This window comes from Antechinus flavipes, chromosome 4 (assembly GCF_016432865.1).
Source record: "Antechinus flavipes isolate AdamAnt ecotype Samford, QLD, Australia chromosome 4, AdamAnt_v2, whole genome shotgun sequence".
Classification (NCBI taxonomy): domain Eukaryota; kingdom Metazoa; phylum Chordata; class Mammalia; order Dasyuromorphia; family Dasyuridae; genus Antechinus; species Antechinus flavipes.
In genome coordinates this window covers 24,692,045-24,710,714 of record NC_067401.1, presented here as the reverse complement: position 1 = coordinate 24,710,714, position 18,670 = coordinate 24,692,045, and the positions used below count along the sequence as shown (strand labels likewise).

Genomic DNA, 18,670 nt, shown 5'->3' with positions numbered 1-18,670 from the left:
GTAATATAGGGAACTCTTAGAAGAGGAAGCTCTTTCTACCAATGCCAGTTGGCAGCTTCTGTGCAGTTTATAGTCTTAGGGAGTTGTCTAGAACCCAAAAATATCATACAGATTGACTTGTCCAGTATTTCCTAGGCAGCCTGTGCCATAGTAGGACTTGATCCCTAGGTCTTCTTGACTCCTGAAAACCTTCTGTGAAAGCATACTACTCTCAATGAACACTGGCCCTTTTCTAATCAGATTTCCCCTGGTTTCCAGGTTGTGAGGGTGGGGTTTTTGTCAAATTCTCTTGACGTCATTTTTTTATATGATAGTCATTTCTGTCAAATGAGGGGGTTATGTTAGATGAAATCTGAGGCAAAACTGATGTTTCCTGCTCCACTGTTCTGCGTCTTGCCATCTAATCTGCCTTTTGAACGAAGAACAATAGTTCTGAAACTGGCCAGATGACTATCCAATAGTGGGTGTAAAATTCCACTCCCATAGTCTCTCCCTCCCTACCAAGATGAGGACATCATTATTGAACAAATGGATGGATAGATGGGTAGATGGATGTTTGGATGAAAGAACGAATGACTAAAAAAGCATTCTGTAGGTGTTCCATGTATCAGATACCATAGTAAGCTAAGTGCTTGTGATTTCTATCATAAGCTTTTAAAAAGAAATCCCTTCCGAGCCCATTCTTTAAAAAAAAAATCTGATCTTAACAAACACCAAATAAAATGGTCTTTACCATAAAAATAGTAGAACAGAAAAAGGTCTTATGCATGAATACACTATTAACTACATTATGACTAGCTTTTTTTGGTCTGATAAGCCACTTTTTAGAAGTTGCTTTTAAAATTTGACCTGTTTTTCAGAACTTCCTTCTTTGAATAAAAAAAATGATGGCTTAATGCCCATCTTGTCTTAATTTTCTTGTGAGCTTCCAGGATGACACATAGAGAGTTACCAGAAAAGGATGTTTTGCTTTGGGGAGGTAGAAAAGTAAGAGAAGCCAGGATACATAGGTGACAGAGATAGCTGGCCTGGAAACCCTCAAAGGCCATCTATTAAGACAGACAAATGTCACCTAGATCTATGAATGAGGGCCCCAAATTGGTGGAATCATGGATCCCTGAAGCATGGAAACAACAGTGAAAGGCAGTCTGATATGATGACTCAGAGCTGGGGAAACCTGGATTATCCTGAATAACGTTTGCTTTATATACATTTATCTCTTCTATTATGCTGTAAACTTCTTGAGGATAGGGATTATTTATTGCCCTTTTTTGTATTCTCAGTGCTTAGTATTGTACATAGCACATTGTAGGTGCTTAATAAACGTTTTTTGATTGAATGACTTCTGACGCCAGCTGTGTCACCCTTGAAAATCCTCTCGGTGCCCGCAGTAAATTTTTTAATCAAGCAAGCAATGATGAATTTATTAATTCATCAATTTATTAATTAATTATAATTAACTAACCCTAGCTAATGGGTAGAACATCAGCTGTGGAATCTGGAAAATTTGGTTTCAAGTCTCCCCCTGATGTAGACGTATGTGATCTTAAATTAGTCACTTAACTTCTTGGAGAATCAGTCAACTCTTTTTATTTTTTAATTTATTTTTAATACACATTGTTTTATGAATCATGTTGGGAGAGAAAGCTCAGAGCACGAGGGAAAAACAGATAAAAGAAGTGAACCTAGCATATGTTGATTTACATTCACTCTCCATAGTTCTTTTTCCTGGATGTAGATGGCATTTTCTGTCTAACGTCTATTGGGATTGCTTTGGATCAGTCAATTAATCAATCAAGCTAGTGAGCCAGCAAACAGTCATATCAGGCACTAGACTCTGTACTGGGAATCCAGAAAAAGGCAAAAACAGTCCCTACCCTCAAGGAGCACAAAATCTAATGGATTCTATTAAACACAAGCACTTAGTAAACTCCTACAATTAGCACAGTACTTGGCACAGGTCTGGCACTTTAAAAATTCTTTTTCATTCATTCCTTCCCTTCTACTTTTATCTGATTTATCTGAATCTCATAAAAACATATTGAGAAAGGTGCTGGAGATATGATAGTATCATTGCATTTTACGAATTTGAGGCCCCAGAGAAGTCCAGTAACTTAGGATCATCAATCTAAACACAGAAACCACATTTTCCATAAGGAAAAACTGAGTCCCAGAAAAGGGGTGGGTGACTTGACCAAGATTAAACAGATAGAAAGTGGCTAAGCTCTGCATTGAACTCATGTGCTTCAATTCCAAGCATTCTTTTTTTTTCTTTGAAAAATATACATAATATTTTTTTACAACAGGCTAAAAAAAAAACATACAACAGAAGTGCTTTTATAAGATACAATTAGTCGTACAAATTTAAATCTTCTAAACAATCAACAATATTATTTTGCTACTAACTATAACACAATGGCATTGACATTTTGTTTGTCCCATTATTTGTATTTGTTTTGTTTATAATTTTAAACTGACTGGTCACTGACTGAATTTGGGAACCATTTGGCAAGATAACCTTATTTTGATAATTAATATTGTCAGTTTGCAAGATCTTAGAATTTTTCCTGGAATATAATTTTTTAGGTATAGAATTCTGTAGGATAAGTGTGTAATTGATTAGTGTATCACAAAGTTTTAGTTCTGTACTCTCCAGAAAAAAAAATTTATTTCATAGACTCAATGATAGCAGAAAGCACCAAGTGTAGCATTGTTTCCACCATAGCATTGAGTGCCCCATACCCGCGGTTCTACAGATCCTAAGTGAAAGAATTGGGGTTTAAACTCAAATCTTTGCAACTAGCACATCATCCACCCCCAAGCCTCTTTCTGGTAAGTGATGAGTGGTTGTAATGCTTTTCACCCCTGCCTCCTAAAGGTAGATTGATAAAAGGATAAATCGATAAAAGGTAGACAGATAAGAAGCAACTCTGAGCTCTTGTGGAAAAATAAAAGCCAACATAAATAGACGAGATGCTTATCACTATTACAACTAAATTACGCCAAAGACCTAGGCTTCCTGGTATCTCCACTCCTGAGTCAGAGGATGACATTTCCTGATAGAGAAATGAGCAAAGCCGTTCGTTGTTCAACATCTGGAAGTGTTTCCTAAACCACTGTACGCTGGATAAAACCCCAAATTCATTAACCCCGGGAATTTGTCTTCTATTAATTTTTCAACCCATCTGGCCTTTGAAGTGAGAACATAATCAGTGGATTTCTGAGCAATTTGCTTGTAATTCGGTGGTGCTGTTTGTGAAGAGCTAACTGTGATTGGGGGCACTCTGTGAGCTGACAGATGCTGGAGCTAACTTGGACTGTCTCTGCCCACTGTTAAATTTATAGTATGAGCATTTAAACTGAGGAAATCAGCAAACGCTATGAATTGGGGCTTCATTTAGTGTTGTTGTTGTTGTTGTCTAGCCTTAAATAAGTGATGGGGGAAATATTAATAATGCAGATTAAGCATATAATGTTCCATGATGATTTTGGAGATCCATCTGTTAAACATTTCCCAGCATGCCCTTACTCATGAATCTTTAAAGTGGTTTTTGGTGGAATTAAAAAGTACAAAAAAAAAAAAAATGAACAAGATCCAAAATGTTGCCAAGTCCCTTAGAAAAATGGGGATCCATGATTGAGGGGAAGTATTATTATTTTAAAATTTCTATTAAAGTATTTAAAATTTTAAACAAATTTTTAAAAGAAAATAATTTTTAAAAGAGAAAATGTGAATCCTCAAGGGAAAATAATGGGTAGAAATATAAAAGCACCAAAATGAAATCCCTCCATCAATAGGAATTTATTGTGTCTACTATAAGAAGCAGAGTGTGGCGAGAGAAACAAGAAGACCATGGTTCAAATCTTGCCTCTGATATATCATACTGGTTGTATGACTTTGCACAAATCTCTTAACAGTTCAGCCTCAGTTTCCTCATCTGCAAAATGAGATAAGAATTGCACTGACCTTCCAGAGGGGTCGTGAGGATCAAATGAGATAACCTACAAAGCTTTTTGCTTAACTTAGAGTGCTATTTAAAAATCAACTTTTATTATTATTGGCTATTCCTAATTACATGCACAGTGTCTCCTGGATTGCTTTCTGCTCTGGTTGCTCACTTCATCTCTTCTTTCCTACCTCTGATGAAGTTGTTCCTCTCATGCAGGCCAAGGAAACCATCTCCCACTGCTCTCTTTTGCCTCCTGTCATTAATGCACCAGAATTGCAGTTTGGACACACCAAGTCAGAGTCCTTGATTCCTTTTAAATGTCAGCATCTTCCAAGATGGCACTCAAGATATATCCTTGAGGGCAGGGGAGAGATTCCATTTTCCCAAGGAGATAATGAGGAAAAGATGCATTGGTAAAAAATTTTCCAGTGTGGTTTAAATATACAAAGAAATTTGCTTGAAAAATGATTTAAATAATCACCTGTTATTTAATAATAGACCTTGATGAAGGCTTTGCACATAGAAAATACTGTTTTCAGAGGGAAGAATGACACTTGCTGTTATTCTAATACACAAATTATTTTGGTGGCTATAGGGTTAGTTAGGTCATTTCATAATACCAAAACTAATCTTAGATGAAAGATTTAAGAGACAGCAATTAAAGGGATAATAATAGGTCCCAAGTCCAAAACTTCTAGAGAGAACATTGCTTGGTTTTTAAAATATCCTTCAAATTTGTTTAAAAAAAATTTTTTTTTGTCTGTTCTCACTCAGCCAGAGGCTCTTAACCATTTTAGGCAGTTTGGTGGAGCCGTGGAACCCCTCTCAGAATAATCTTTTCCAAATGAATAAAATAAAATAAAATTACAAGACAAAACAAATGTCAGTGGAAATGAAGATGTTACTTTTTCTTATCCCAATTCACTGACCCCTGAAATCTCCATGGTTGGGGTCCTTGTACTTGAACCTCCACATTAAACCAAAAGTAGTTTGGAAAACTTGCTGCTCCTTCCTCTCATCTCCCACCCAGACCTGATACCTCTTTTCCTTCTCAGTGTCTATGGCCCGGAGGATAAGCAGTGAGTGACTTATCCAACAGGAGACTCCCATTAGGTCCTGATCATACTCTCCAAGTTCTTTCCAATACTACCTTAGGTGGGTCTCATCAGGGAGCTGCAGGAAGCCACAAAACAGTATCAGTCAAGCCGGGAGTATTTATTGAGCACCCAGGTGCCTTTCTGGGAATTTTCATGGTATAGGCCATCATAGACTCTTAGATTTGGACTTGGAAGGGCCATCTTGTTCAACCCCCCCTATTTTACAGATCAGGAAACTGAGTCAGTACAGGGAAATTAAATGACTTTATAGGATTGTAGAGAGAAGACCCCTCATGTAAGCCTTTCATTTTATAGAATAGAGCCCTGTTTCTCTGATTTCATTGGTAGAATTTCTCTCAGTGCAGGTCTATACCTTCTCTACAACTTCTATTCTTCAGGAGCTTCCTGGGGCATTGAGAGACTAAGGGCCTTCTCCAAGGTCCTGTAGCCAGGATGTGTCAGGGACAGGATTTGAACTCAGGGCTCCCTAGTTTGGAGGCCAGCTCTCTATCTACCTTGCCAAAGCTTTCTCTCCTTCGGCTGAAATCAGATCAAAATGATCATTCCTTCCAGAAAAGAGATCTCCTTTGCCCCATGGTTTCCACTCACCATAACTTCCCATCCCCAAATGCCTTCTCTCTAACTGATGTTCCCCTGTGTGTGTTGATTACCGCATTAGAATACAAGCTTCCTGAGGGCAGGGGCTGTCTCTCTTTTGGACTGGTATCTCCAGAATTGAGCACAGGGAAGCACTGTTAAATGCTTTTCATTTCATTCACGCAATAAATACTTATTGATGACTAATCAATCACCCATCACCTCACTGGATGTGTTACTATCCAAACTTCAGAAAGACCTTTGCATGTGTGAAGGCAAAAGGCAAAGAACCAATAGAAAAAGAGATTAAAGCAGGGCTTGCCAAGGCGAGTGTGGAAGAGAGGTCTGTGGATCAGAGCAAGCTATGCAAGTAAGAACTTACTTCTCTGATTTGGCATTGGATGGTGTGCCCAGTTTGCCGCTGTGCCTTGGATCTCCATCTTTTTTCATCACCCTCCTCTCTCTTATCCCCCCAGCCAAATCCATCTCACCTGCCCAGGAGAATGGACACTCTTTTCTCCTCTAACACCAGCTCATCCTGGTACAGTCTCTCATCACTTCACTCCTGGACTTGCAATAGCCTTTTGGGGCCGCACAGCCTCTCCCAACCGTTCTCCAAGTGATTTTCCTAAATGTCCACAAATACAATATACTCTATTTGGCATCCGAAGCTCTTCCTAACCTCGCCGTCACCCAGCTTTTCAGGCTTCTTACATCTTATTCTCTACTCATACTCTTCCATCCTGAGATGTTCAGGAAGACAAGCATTCCCCCCAGTCCAAGACCCCCAAAATGTTACAGATAGAAACTGACACAAGGGAAACCTCCAATTCAAACCCCCAAAATGTTACAGATAGAAACTGACACAAGGGAATCCTCCAGTCTAAGACCCCCAAAACATTACAGATAGAAACTGACATGAGGGAATCCCCCAGCTCAAAACCCTCAAAATGTTACAGATAAAAACTGACACAAGGGAATCCCCCAGCCCAAGACCCCCAAAATGTTACAGATAGAAACTGACACGAGGGAATCCCCTAGCTCAAAACCCCCAAAATGTTATAGATAGAAACTGACACAAGGGAATCCTCCAGCCCAAGACCCCCAAAATGTTACAGATAGAAACTGACACGAGGGTGTTTCCCACACATTGGGCAGAGAACATGGTAACTTTGGCCCTAGTGTCCCTACCATAATGATAAAAGGAAAGTCAGTGATGAAAGGGATAGTGGTTCTCAGAAAAGTACTGGAGTCGCACGTCCCTCTGGGACCCTCAGGGATGAAGCCAGTGACTCAGCGTCCTATCACTTTCCAACTGGAACTTGGAATCTTGTTTCCTAAGCATCTTGTCTCCTTCACACATCTCTAGTTAGAGCCCATTAGGAGGATAATCAATGGCGCTCCGTGGAGAATGAACTGAAGGCTTTTAAAAACTGCAGCTGGTCTCGCTGAATGTAAATAAGAGAGATGGAGAAGAAGGTTGATGGGGATTATTCAGAGGGAGTAGGTAGCAATTTCCCTCTGAGTGCCAGCTGCCAGATGCTTTGACTCAATACTTCTTCAGGTCCCTTCTCCAGTGCTGCTTCCTCTAGGAGGCTTTTCTGGATTTCTCTCCCTCCTCAATCCATCCAGACTTTTATACTCTATTTTGTGCTTGTAAGGAACCCATGTTCTCTTAGAGGAGGCTGTGAGCAAGCCTCGGATGACTCTCTAGAATGAGCCAGAGATCAACCACTGTTTCACGTGGGTAAAGGATATTTCCACACCAGGAGTTCCCTATATTGACTGCTTTTGAGCATCCCTTCCTGGGTCAGTTGAGACACATTTCATGAAAACAAGGGGGAAAGTTGTGTTTTCTTGGCTTGGGGTCCCCCAGGAGAGAAGATAGCTCATTCTACTCCGAGACAGCTCTCAGTGTTGGGAAGTTTTTATTTATTTCAAACAGAAATCTACTTCTCTAAACTTCTGTCCACCACTGCCCAATACCTTTCCCATAGTCCCCCAGATCCTTGCAGGTAACAGTGCTGGGCCCTTGATGTTGATTCCAGCCTTCAGCTGCTCTTTGTAGGGATTCTTCTCCTTTTCTTTCCTCCTGCCATCTTGCTCAGACCCCTCTGATACCAGTACCTGGCACACAGTAGGCACTTAATAAATGCCTATTTTTTTGACTGACTGGCTGAGCCCATTCCGATTTACTAATACTTGTTCTTGCAGTGGAAATAGAACCAATGCCAGAATCAGAGGGGCTGGGGTTCAAATCCCCACTCTGCCACATCTGACCTCTGGGACCTTGAGCAAATTGCCTCCCTAGGCCCTAGTTTCCTCCTTATTTTGAGGGGGCTGGATTAAATGGTTTCTGAGGTCTCCTCTAGCTCTAGAATGATGACCATCTGAAGTATGTAAAATATCCAAAGAAAATGTTTATTCCCAGACCCTATCAACCCCCCTCACAGAATTATGGTCCATCCTAGAAGGAAAGGATTTGTTAAGCACCTAGTATGTGCTAGACACTATACTAAGAGTTTTACAAATATTACCTGAGAGGTATCCCCATTTTATAGTTGAGGAAACTGAGGCAGACAAAGATTAAGTGATTTGCCCAGGATACTACTACTAATAATAGCTAACATTTATATCGCACCTACTATGTGCCAGGCACTGTGCTAAACATTTTATAATTATTATCCCATTTGATCCTCACCACAATCCTTGGGAGGAACCCTGCTATTATTCCCATTTTACAGGTGGAGAAACTGAGGCAGACAAAGGTTAAGTGACTTGCCCAGGATGACACAGCTTATAAGCATCTGAGGCTGGATTTGAACTCGAGTTTTCTTCCTGACTCCCAATCCAGCATTCTCAATGATGTCCCTTCATAGTCTCAAGAACAAAACTTTCCCCCGTGTCATTGAAGACATAAAAACCAAAGAATAATTTTTGAAGGTTTATGAAGATCCACATTCAAATCCTACCTTAAATTGTGCTTTGTAGCATTCCCCATGTATGGCAGCCACCATACTACTTGCCTTCTCAGTGGGTGGGGGAGGGATTGAAGGGACAGAGATATTTGGGAATTGGGAGTGAGAGTTGTAGCTGAGACACATTTTAGCTGTGACTTTGGGATCCCCCTCACTTCTCTTCTGCAACACAACGGGGCTGGACACGGGGACCTTCCCGCTCTCATTCAGTGACTTGGCCATTGTTCAACCGATCAGTCCCAGAACTTCTGGATGGCATGTAGCATTGAGAGAGAAGCAGAGAACTGAGACTTGTGGCTAACGGGCGTAGCTTGACCTCCGCTCAGATCTGCAGGCTCCCAGCTAATGGTAAAAAGAGAGAAAGTGTCCTTCAGCCTTCTCATGCGTGACCTCCTAAGTTACTTGTAGAGAGTTCATCCACTGTGCTGGCAGCTTTCTTTGGGGCCTTCACCCTACATGGGGCAGCAGTCAGTGTAGGGCTGTACAACTAGGGGTTGCCCTTACTGAGCCACTTCCTTTTGTGTTCCCGTGCTTTCTGAATGAAAATCTCTTGAACCACTTTTTGCCACTCAGTTCACCATCGACCACAGCTTACACATCTTTGTTTACCTTTGGGTTAGTTGTATGTTGGTTCTTCAGAATTTGCAGCAATCCATGGTTTAGAGGATCATCATAAGAGTATTTATATAACAGGAAAGTGTGTGTGTGTGTGTGTGTGTGTGTGTGTGTGTGTGTGTGAGAGAGAGAGAGAGAGAGAGAGAGAGAGAGAGAGAGAGAGAGAGAGAGAAATAGAGAGAGAGAGAGAGAGCAGAGTTTGGAATCATAAAAAGCAGTGCATGGTTTTCCAGGTGAAATTCTTTCCACTTTCTTCCTCTTATTAAGGCTGGATGTTACTTATTCTGCCACATCTGTCCCCAGGTAACTCAGTGAATCGTCCATTTAACTGTATACAAGGCATTTTTTCACCCATTCAGCTTTCCCTGGGTGAATTGTTAGGCAAAACTTTGGATCAGCTGTGGCTCTCATTGGAAAAGGTCTGTAGGATTCTGGGACCTGATGCTGACAGGACACTGTCACTTGCAAGCAAGAACATATGAAAGACCACATCTTCTCTAGGGAATCTCCCTTCCAAATGGACTGTGCCCTGAACATATTCCTTTAAAAAAATTTTTTTTGATATTTTATTTTCCCCTAGTTACATGTAATAACAATTTTTAACATTGATTTTTAAAACTTTGAACTCCAAATTCTCTCCTTCCCCAAACCTCCATCATCGAGAAGGCAAGAAATTCGATATAGATTACACGTGTGCAGTCATGAAAAGCATTTACATATTAGCCATATAGTGAAAGAAAACAAATCAGAAAAAAAAACCCTTAAGAAAAATAAAGTTTAAAAAAAGTATGCTTCATTCTATATTCAGAAACCATCAGTTCTTTGTCTGGGACAAATTGCATTTTTTAATAAAAGCTGGACATACTTCTTGACATTGGTGGACAGGGCTAGGTAGGAACAAACCCAAATACATAAGACTCCAAACCCTTCTAGTGATCTTTGTGTTTTGTTGCAGTTTTCCCATTCCTCTTTGGACAGTTAAAAGCTTGTAGAACAAAAGCATCTATATAGTTATAGCTGTTGTTGTTTGTCCTTCATTTGGAAGAGGACTCTGACATTGGGGGGTGATAACATGACACACAAGTGAATTAGATTTCAGTGAGTAAAGGCTGGGCAAAGTCAGCAATCTTGTTCCCTCCTCCCGAGCCATCTGGCTGGGTCCAGTGGCCAGATACAGATCAGGACACCTGGGGATGGCGCTGGGAGCTATCAAGGAGTTGTATGTGCATGGGACGGGACGTACCTTGGTGAAGAGGCCTTTTTAAGGCTGCATTTTGTTCTACCAAGTCAAAGTCTTATTTCTAATCAATGAACAGTCAACACAGTGGACTCTGCTTCATTTAGCCAGGATACCTAAAGACCTTCATTGTTCATCACTTATTGACTAGGTTAGGTGAACTCTGTGACCTTATGCAGTTGGTAAACATCTTATTTGTGAAACAAGGGGTATTGGACTAAATGACCAATTATTTAGTGTCTCCCCCTTTTTAAAATAACTTGCTTAATTTTAATAATATACCGGTTGTGTATTCACTTGTGCACATATACACAGATACCCCAAGAGGATAGAAAGAACTAACATCTAGTGAACTATAAAAAAATTAGTAAAAAAAAAAATAAAACTGTTTAAAAAATTAGTTTTCTCCTATCTGCTAACCCTTCTCATCTTGATCCTCAATAGATATATGCATTATTTTTCATAATCTGATAGGAAACAGAAGACAGGTATAAGTATCAGTCATTATTACCAAATGGTTTTGATGACTGCTGCTTTATAGTCCTAACTTTGGGACAGGTAGGCCATCTTCATTTGCATTTTTTTTTCATTATTTATCATGAATTCTTGACCTTTTGTTCTTCCAAATGAAGTTTGTTGTTATTTTTTCCTAGATCTATAAAATAATTTCTTGGGAGCTTAATTGGTATAGGACTGAATAAGTAGATTAATTTAGTTATAGTATTGTCATTTTTATTATATTCGCTCGGCCTACCCATGAGCACTTGATATTTTTTTTATTTGATTAGATCTGACTTTATTTGGGTGGAAAATGTTTTGTAGTTTTGCTCATATAGTTCCTGACTTTGCTTTGGCAGATAGATTCCCAAATATTTTATATTATCAACAACATTTATTTTAAATGGAATTTCTTTTTATATCTCTTGCTGTTGGACTTTGTTGGTAATATATAAAAATGCTGATGATTTATGTGGATTTACTTTGTATCCTGCAACTTTACTAAAGTTGCAAATTGTTTCTAGTAGTTTTTGAGTTGAACTCTAAGGTTCTCTAAGTATATACCATCATATCATCTGCAAAGAGTGATAATTTGGTTTCCTCATTACCTACTCTAATTCCTTTAATCTCTTTTTCTTCTCTTACTGCCAAAACTAACATTTCTAATACAATATTGAATAGTATTGGTGATAGTGGGCAACCTTGTTCTACCCTTTATCTTATTGGGAATGGTTCTAGTTTGTCCCCATTACATGATGCTTGCTGATAGTTTTAAATAGATGCTACAGAATCAGTCATTGTTGATATCTTCTTGATCACCTTTTCAGGTTAGTAATAATATTTCAGGTTTTTTCCAGCTGTTTAACATCTTCCCTGATGCTGCGGTGCTTTCAAAACTGTGTTACCTCTAGGATGGATCTCTTCTGCATGTATTTAATTGGGTCCAGCTTCCCTCTCCAACTTCATGTTCTTCATTGTTATTTTCATTTCCTTATATAGTCCATTAGAGATCAAGTACGAGTTCAGAAGCAGTATTATTGATGAGAAAAACTATTTGCTATAAAAATTCTGACAGATCTCTTTCATCTTTCTTTTTGTTGTCTTTCTCTTATCATCTATAAATGCATTTAAGATGATCTGGCATGGTTGCATCTCACATCAAGATTCCTATAGACTTATTTTCTCTCAACCATTCCCATTTCTGCCTTTTTTTATGAAACAGTAAATACTGCTTATAATCTTTTACCATTCCCTTCCATAACAGTTTTTAAAATACCTGTTTATTGATATTTTACACCTTACATTGCCTGTATTTCACCCTATATTCCTTGAACCCTTCTTATCTCCTAAAGAATCATCCCATAAAACAAAGACTGTTCTAAAGAAAAGAAAAATCATTGAAACCTATCACTACATCGAAAAAAATCTGAAAACATACATGATGATCCTTAATGTTCTGCAAAGGAACGGATGATGTGCAGGAGCAAGTCTTCCCCAAAATTGTGACCAGGTTCTAAGCCCACTGTAGCCACTGGCTTTCATATCTGTCTTTTGGGTGAAGGAGATCAGTCATTTCTTGGCTAAGGCCATTTCTGGGCTCATTTGATCTTATATGGATTACATCAGTTAGGTTTTTGTGGGAAGTTGTGATAACACATATCTTTGTCTTTCCCTTTATCTGCTTTCTGTTTTACATTGTGAATAGCTTGTTTGAATAGGTCAGGTGGGAGCGATTATCATTCCTGACATTGTTCTAATTGGGTGCTGATTTTGACCATTGTTCTCATAAGCCTTTGAGCTTATGGGAACACAGAAACTAAACTCAGAAAAAGAAGGAAAAAATTTACCAGACTTGTGAGAGAGAGAGAGTGAGAATCTGCCTTTTTGGGAACATCACATGCAAAAAGATGTCTGGCCTGCCCCTAGAGACTATCCTGGAGCCACCATATTGCCTGGGCTAAATAGGGTGATGGAATTCTGGGTGCAGTCATTGTGTCCCATAACCTTCCTAGGTGTGGAAGAGCACTCTCTAAATAACTATCAACAGATCTGAAAGTAAACAGTGTTAGGCAACATGGGACAGCAGGCAAATGCTTCCATTCTCCCCACTTCCTCTTTCAGTCGCGATCTCCCTACCCTGGAATCACCCTCCCCCATGGCACATAGGGTACACCTGAAGCTGATGTGTTCAGGCCATTAGGAGTAAGACGGAAGTGGTGGGAGAAGTATCCCAAGGGAGTTAAGCCTGATTTTGGATCCCAAAAAACGAAGATTGCATAAAACTAAGCTCATTGCTGATGTGAAAACTAGCAGTCCACCAGGCAACCTGCTAATGGGCTTCCCTTAATCCAAGTTCCAAAGAAAAATAAATAAATTAAAAAAAAAAAAAACCCAACATAGATATCCTGGTCCTCAAAGGCTGTGCATTCCATCATCTTGGGAGCCATCTCCTGGAAGTCTTTCCTAACTCTTTCCCTCCTCTAAGCGATTTCATTATGCCCATCTCCTTCTTAAAATACAAGGCATTGAAGGCGGGGACTATTCTGCCTTTGTCTTTGTGAGACCAAGCACCCAATAGGTCCTTGTAGGGCACATAGTGGGGGCTTCATCATAAGGCAGAAAAACAAAGAATGGGGAGGGTGGGAACAGCAACCGAATCCAGGTCGTTTTTCAAGAGTATAAATTACAACAAAGAAGCAAATTCTGAATAACTGTGTCCATGAGAATGCTGGGCGGCCATCCCCTCAAGTGAGACAAAGAAACTTAAAACAAGAGCCAGTTTCACCCATCCTTGAGCTAGACAAATGAGTGAGTCTCTGCTAATTCAGTCAGGTTTCAAAAAGACAAGAATGGAAAAGACTTATTATTTGCATCCAAGGGAAAAAAATAATTTTTAAAGAAAGCCGTCTGATTAATAAGGAGTAACAGCCATAATATCCAGTGTTTTTATTCCTATTCGAGGTAAGGTGACCCAACAGACAGCATCACAGGGTCCAGACACTTTGGGAGACTGGTCTGAGTCGCTTCAGTCTTGCAGATCACAGGCCCTTAGGGAGGAATTATTTCTGACTCAGGAACAAGCAAGCAGCAGGAAGTGGTTGGCACTTCTTGCTGGCACACTCCAATCTTCCATAGTTCCAAATGGAATTATTTCCCCCTTTGGGCATTTGAGGGAAACTGGATGAATGGAACACGAAAACAGAAGGTGGAGGAGATGGAGACGCCCTGGGAGGGAGATTGTAGGATGGGAAGGACCTCCTAGGTCTAGGTTGGTGCCCACAGAGTCCTGGAGTCGGTGGGAAAAGGGGATTGCTTTGGGATGAAGTATGACAGAAAGAAACCCTTGAGAACTAAGTCTATATATTCCTCTAATACAATAACAGGCCTTTTAGGAAAGCTTCTATCAGGGGAGCAGCATCTGTGGCAAGAGCTTTCCCTTATGGATCAGAGAACTAGAGCTGGGAGAGAGAGACCCTAAAGGTCACCTCATAAGACCCCCTTCTCACTTTACAGTGGGGGAAATGGAGGCCCTGAAAAGATGGGATACATTCAATTTTGCCCATTCTGTCAGTTGTGGGATAGAGAGATAGAGCCTGTCTTAGAAGGGTAGGGCGTTAAGAGCTGGAAGGAACCTTTGAAGCCATCAAACCCAACCTGATCATTGTATAGACGAGGAAACTGAGGTCCAGAGAGAAGTCACACAGGTGGTAAAATGACAGAGCTGAGATTTGAACTCAGACCCTGGGACTCTTATGTTTCTGGTGATAGAAAAGAGTAGGGGAAGGATACCATGGAGAGGTGCTTGGAAAAGAAAGCTTTAACTCACTGGATTTGAGAACGGGACCAGGGAAGGAAGATGGCTCATGGCTGCAGCTCTTGGGACTCCGTGGGAATCAGGGACTAAGGAAAGAGAACCCAGGAATCATTGAAATGGCAATTGGCCAGAAGACATTGGAGGGATCTCAAGTCTTATTTGAGACTTGGTGAGGGGAGAAAGGATGGGAAGGATTTCAAAAATGCTTAAACTATGGGAAGAAATGGGAGGCGGAAGGAGTCTACAGACAGGATGTCTATTGAAGACCCCATGGTCATCTGTTGGTTGGAATAGTGATGTAGAGTGGAATGGGTTGAGGAATTGGAGTTAGAGGGTCTGGATTCCAATCCTGATTTGGTCACTTATTTTCCTGTACTTGACACTTACTGTGTGACCTCACCCAGCCAATCTAGTGAGGAGCCTCTCTTCCCTTCCTCATGGAATACTTATGGGCTTATCCGAGAATCATTTCCAACTTGGGAAGACTTACAAGAGTGTGTGCTTTTTGAGTCAGAGCCACCCCCGATAATGAGGCATTCAGATTTAGCAGACACGCTTCACTTCCCACCTCTGCTTCTTTGCCTGAGCTGTGCCCCGTGCCTTGAATGCCCTCCCTCCTTATCTCTGCCTCTTAGGATCCTTCTCTTCCTTCAGGGCTTGGGGCAAATGCCCACCTTCGCTAGGAGGTTTTCCCCAGGCTTTCCTTCTCCATCTTGCATCTACTTTGCACAAATCTTGGCTCTACCTCTTAGCTGTTTTCTCCCCCGTTAGAATGTAAGCTCCTTGAGGGCAGGAACTGTTTTTGCCTTTTCTACATCCCCAGGGCTGAAAAGAGTTCACAGTTACTGACCCATGATAAATGTTTGCTGAGTGATTGACATAGAGAAGCAGTCGTGATCCTAACAGAAAGTAAGCGCTTATTAAGTGTTTTTTCATTCATTCATCCTCCACCTGAGCACGAGCACCAGCATACCCTCATTTCTTTTATGACTAAAAGGATGATTTAATCCTTTCCTGTGTCCCAGCCAAGTGGGATCTCTTCCGCCCTCACCTATTGGGAGTCAGGGCAGTGCGCCCTGTCCAATTTTAGTCCTGACAATACTCTTGCCTTACCTCGGTGATCACGCGTGCACTCACATGCTGCTGCCTCCAGACATTTATGCCTGTTAGTTTCCTGAGACATGCATGAGGAGATGAGCTGATAAGATGTACATATTTTATTTTTTTAAAAAATAAAAAGCTTTTGATCCAAGTTCAGTTACGAGGCTCTTCCCTGGGCTAGCTCTTGTCTTTCTGGCATCGAATGATGACTTGGGGGAAGCTCTTCTTCCTGAGGATGTTCCTGAATTACATTTTTGTTCTAAGGTGTGTGTGTATGTGCATGTGTGATTCTTTTTTAATCCAAATAAAGAGATTATTTCATGAGGAAATCAGGGAGTGAAAAGCCAGGTATGTGGTTCATCCTCTTTCAAAATAACAGGCTCTTGGCGCCATGTTGCCAGAGAATTGTTTCTCTTGTGTTCTCTTCTTTAGTCATCTCATTAGTGGCTTCAGTGGGTTTTTTTAAGTGTTTTCTGTCTGTTTACTCTCCATGGGAGCATCTGTCACAGGGCCAGAACCTCTCTAGATTAAGTCGGCTGAAATTTTATTGCGAGAGCCAAGAACCTCCAGCAGCAATGATCTTCCCAGCACTGGAGGAGAGGGAGGATACGATAGCCTTGGTCTCTTGTCCTCCAGGAAAGCTCACAAGACTCTTCTCAGATAATTACGATCCTCAGTGAGCCAGCCCAGAATGTTTTCCTCCTCCTCTTAGCCATGGAATGTCCAAGGGGAGAGGGGGAAAGTCTGGCCAGAGGAAGCCGATGATATCAGCAAGTCCAGGGCAAGCTATCCTGCGGCGGAGGATGAAGATCTACTGTGAATCAGACAGAAGTCTCAGGACTCATTTCCTATGTCATGACCTACTCTTTCTTGGAAAAATAGCATTTACAAAGATGGTGATCTATTTAAAAGACTCTTGAAAAATTTCCTCCCCCCCACCCCTGAGGGAGATTCTGTGCAGGAACTAGCAGAAAACTATAGCATGAAGAGCAAATATAGCGTGACCAACTTTAGTCAACAAACAAACTTTACTATGTAAAGGCTGCTCCTTGAATACGGGGGAATTTGGCAGTTCTTGCCATCAAGGAGGTTATGTTCTAATGAAGGGGAGGTGGGGGCAGACCTGGAATATGTGTGTAGATGAGTAAATACAAAAATAGGGGAAAACCAAAGTCGTTTCCAGAGAAAGAGAATTTTGAGGGAATTGGGAATCCAGGAGGCAATTCAGACCCAAGAGACCAGAGAAACTAGGGAGATTTAGCTTGAAGAAAAGAAGAAATAGGGGAAAGAGGGAGAAGAGAATGACAAGTTAGTTGTCTTTAAGTGTTTGAAGGGTTGCTACCTAAGAGAGATTGGTCTTTCTGCTCAACTCAAGAATTCAAAATCAGAAGTACCAGGTTGATATTCTAAAGAGACCAAATTAGGTTATGATATCAAGAAAAAATGACTCCCAATTAGGCCCTGGAATGGACTGCCTCAGGAAGCCACTGGTTTCCCTTCACCAGAGGTCTTCCAGCGGAGATTGGATGGCAGCTGGTTGAATATGTTAGTGTTGGCTTTCCTTTTAGCAATGGGTTGGGTTGGTTGCCTTGAAGGCCCCTCCTTATATGTCTGTGATTTTGTGAATCTGTGAGTCATAATTTACTTGTGAATAACTAGATTTATGACCTTAAATAAGTCCCTTTACCCAGGAGGCCCTAGTTTTGTCCTCTGTCTTCAAATGACATGGCCTGCTGCTTCACTCCAGCTCAGGGACAAACAGAAGGGTCATTCCCTTGACCTCCCCACCCACAAGAATCCTGAAACTCCTGCTATCTGTTCATAATCCTCCTTGATTTGCTCTCTCCTTATGCCTTCTCCCACACCTGGAGGTCCAATTCTTCTACTCTGCAGAACTTTCCCAAATTCTCATTCTCGCTTCCAAATTTAGACCCTCTAGTTAACTCTCTGAACGCCATATAGTTCTCTAATCGCAGATCTTTTTCTCTTGTTTCCTATTGCCATTGGTAGCTGGCCAAACCTAACCCTGGATCATCCCATCATCTTCCCCCTCTGCTCCTACTCTAAACAGGGCTGGAGAAAGTCACACTGTCATGATGACTGGATCCATCACTCACCAGGCACTTCAGTACTGGGGGGTCGAGAGCCTGGGAGGACCTGGGAAGACCCCCATACTGGTGCTGTGACCCCAAACAAGGGTCACATGGCTTCTCATGCTCAGTCTAGAAGGTGTTGACCTGCTTTGATAGAGTTTCTTTATCTGAGATTTCCCTTTTCTAGCAAAATCACAAATCCAGCCACTCTCCCCCGTGTGCCAAGCACTGTGCTGGGTTAGCTAGCAATCCCTTTGCCACAGTTAGAGATTACACTTCTCGCAGCAGTTGTTTGAGAAGGCCTATTTTCCTCTGGTTTTCCACACTGCTCTCTCCCTCAGACCTTGCCTCATCCTCTCCTGGAAAGACACTCATTGTGGGCTTCTCTTATCCCCTACTCCACAGCACAAAACTTCTCGCGAGCATCCCCCACTTTCTCCTCCTTTATTCCAGTAAAATCGTGACCCTTCTGCTCCCCAACACGGACACCTGTCCCCTCGTTGCCATGAGCTCAGGTGTTCTTCTCCATTTCCCTTAAAAAAGCTCTCCCCCAACCTTCTCCATTTCCCAAGCTGCCGGCCTGTCTCACCTCCCTCACCAGCTGAACCCCTAGAAAATGCTGCTGTGAGTCTTTGCCTCCTTCCTCTTAATCCCTGGCCTCCCTTGGCTCCCGACCTCAACTGCAACTGT

At 41.3% G+C, this 18,670-nt stretch overlaps 1 protein-coding gene across 1 annotated transcript in view; it reads left to right on the top strand.

The window, feature by feature from the left end:
- SPECC1 (sperm antigen with calponin homology and coiled-coil domains 1) overlaps positions 1 to 18,670 on the top strand; it is a 280,120-nt gene that overhangs the window by 199,547 nt on the left and 61,903 nt on the right.